Consider the following 3,216-nt stretch of genomic DNA (forward strand, 5'->3'; position numbering starts at 1 on the left):
ATTAATGATCAAAGAGCCGATTATTGTCGATAATATGGCTAATTCTAATAAAGATGTGGTTGTTGTCCAGCAAGGTCACATGGCTAATGATCATGAAGCTAGTACAAGCAAGGCCAAGCCGAGGGATCCAAAATATAATCATCCTAAGTGGTGTCCTCTTGGTCTGACCAAGACACAATCAAGGAGATTGCAATGCATGAGGAGCCACGAGAAAATAGAACTAGAAGCAGAAAAGCAAAGGGATAAATTGTTCAATGAAACTCGTCCAATGATGGCCGCAAAACAAGTGTGGAAGCCTAAGCAAAAGGAAAACGTAGTAGCTTCTGCATTGATCATAGCAGCACCTACGCCACCAACGGAGGACGATGTGGCCGCTATTACATCGTCCACTTCACCCATTACTTCATCTTCACTTGCATATATTTCGGAGTCGGTGGGCATGCTTGAGTATGGAGATGATATGCTGGATTATGGGTCTACACCGGTTCATGAAGGTACGGGTATTAATATGGTGTATTACTTACTCGTTGAATTTTGTGCTATGCATGAAGAAGGGGAAGTAGCTCAGCTGGATTATGGCCCTAAAAATGCTATATTCGAGAAGCCAAAAGAACATGTGACGCACTTGAAGCCATTGTTCCTTAAAGGTCATATTAACATATCACCTGTTGCTAGAATGCTTGTTGATGGTGGTGTTGTGGTGAATCTTATGCCATATTTGGTCTTCAAAAAATTGGGACTGCGTGATGAAGAGTTGATAAAGACCAACATGGTGCTTAATGGATTTGAAGGCCAAGAGAAAACTGAAGCCAAAGGAGTTATATATGTGGAGCTTACGATGGGAAGCAAAACTTTGCCTACCATGTTCTTTGTCGCCAGGTGCAAGGTAATTACAATGTGATATTAGGTCGTGATTGCGTTCATGCAAACCAATGCGTGACATCTACTATGCACCAATTTTTAATTCAATGGGTTGATGATGAGGTGGAAGTCATTCATGCGGATAATTTGGCTCGTGTTGCTTTGGCCGATGCATTCGGTGGATCGTCAACATCCCAATGCTACTTGCTTGATGGGGCACGACTTATCAGAATTTGATTTTCTCAATGCTACAAAAAGTGGTTTTGTACTTGTTTCTTTAAAACCAGTTGGTGGTAATCGGCTCCAAGGTATGATGTATTTAAATGGATTCTAACTCAGAGTGTTACAAAAGCGTCTTTAGAATATCGGTCCAATGAGAACGATATGTATGAGTCTATAGAAGAGTTAGATGATATGGATAACTTAGGACAAGGTTTTACATCAGACGATCCATTAGAGGAGATGGATATTGGAGATGGTTCAATTACTAGGCTGACGTTTGTAAAAAAATTGAGAGCCGATTATAAAGCTAAGTTAATCGAGCTATTGAAAGAATATGTTTGTTGCTTTGCATGGGAATATCATGAGATGTCGGGTTTAAGCCGAGAGCTCGGTTGCCTATAAAGACCGGTTTTAGACCTTACAAACAAACGACCAGAAGATTTAATCCTAAAATATATGACTGGATCAAGGAAGAGATTGGTCTTTTGCTTAAAACTAATTTTATTATACCTTGCATGTATGCTGAATGGATTTCTAATATTGTGCCTATGGAGAAAAATGGATCCGAGTTCCAAAGCTTATATAAGCAAGATGCTATCTTGCAGAGCGATCTTTGGAGGAACACATCTATATTTGCCCGACTGCTGGTCATGGTCTATGAGATTGGGGTGATCTCTATCAAGCTCATGAACAGGCGAGGAGTATGACTAATATGTTCCACGCGAGGGGTCAACCTTCGACAAGCTAGTACTAGTGAAACTTCTTTCCGCCAAACTGACAATCCAAGGCATAGTTCATTGTTCAGTTGTGAAGGAGTGTGGCTACTTGCTCTAGGTGGAGTTCAACCTTAACAGGTATCCACTAAAATACGGGTATATCATAACAGTGTTTGAAACAAAGGATAGAATGGGCCCTTAAGATTTGGTGGGGGATTGTTGCAATATAGGATGGGCCTTAGGCCCATCTACCAATTTCAAAAAATCTACTAGGGCCCATGTGGGTTTATGCCAATGGGTATGGTGGGAAGTTTAGTCACATATTGCTAGTTGGAGAGGAGTTTGACCTCCTTTAAGGGATTCTCTTCCACATGCTATTGGAGCTTGAGAAGAGAAGTGGTTCCCGCGGGCTCCTCAACCGCCGCCCGTTGCGCCACGCCGCGAGTTGTGGAAATGAGCCGAGCCGAGCTCACACCTATGCACTTATTTTTTCCGGTCAGGAATGAAGAATCCCTAACAACAGAGCCACGATCTGAGACGTTGGATCATGGGCTGTTACCGACTCGGACGTGGGTCCAACCCACGTCTCTCCATGCGGTCGTGCCTATATATGTGAGACGTCGGCCAACCCTAGCCGCCACGAGAAACAGATCACATCTTCTGCCTCCACGCCCACTGTCGTTCCTTTTGTTGCTGCTGTCGTCGGTGATCCCATCCCGTCCAGCGCGTACACAGTCGACGGGAGAGCAAGCCTCTGAAACCCCGCCTCTTCAGATCTTGTATACAGGAGAGGGGCGATTAGGTTTTTGGGAGCGTTTCCTACATGACTGCTCGCCACTGTTCGTCTGCATCCACTACGCCCGCGTCACCTTTATCATCATCATGTCATCGACATCGAGAGAATCGCCATCAAGAAGGATGCCGCTGACAAGAAGGCGGCTGAGGAGGCCGCCGTTGCTGCTTTTGCCAACTAGCCTACTGGAGGGTATAATGCGTTCGACAAAAGTACAAAGCATCTCAAACATAATGAAAATTACATTGAGATTCCAAGGCCCCCAAACAACCACTATTGCCGCCAGAACGAGCCGCCGACGCGCCGTTGTCGCTGCTCCCCTACCGGAGTAGGCTTGACCTTGTCGATGACGGCCGGGAAGTCTTCGTGCATGTGCCCCTAAGAGCCAGCGCCCTGAAGCCACAGTCATCGCCATTGAATCCTTGCATAGATCTAAAGTATCTGTCACCCAATCTCACCACAAGACGAGAAACCCTAACCTTATCGCCCCAAAGAGACGGCAGAAATCAACGTCGGAGCTCCGTCGACTACATCCAGATAGACGAACTCTAGGAGGATCGGAGCTCGAAAGACAAACTCGAAGAAGTAGCGCCGCCATCCGCCCGAGCACCGCACCTCCGAGGA

This window comes from Triticum dicoccoides, chromosome 4A (assembly GCF_002162155.2).
Source record: "Triticum dicoccoides isolate Atlit2015 ecotype Zavitan chromosome 4A, WEW_v2.0, whole genome shotgun sequence".
Lineage (NCBI taxonomy): Eukaryota > Viridiplantae > Streptophyta > Magnoliopsida > Poales > Poaceae > Triticum > Triticum dicoccoides.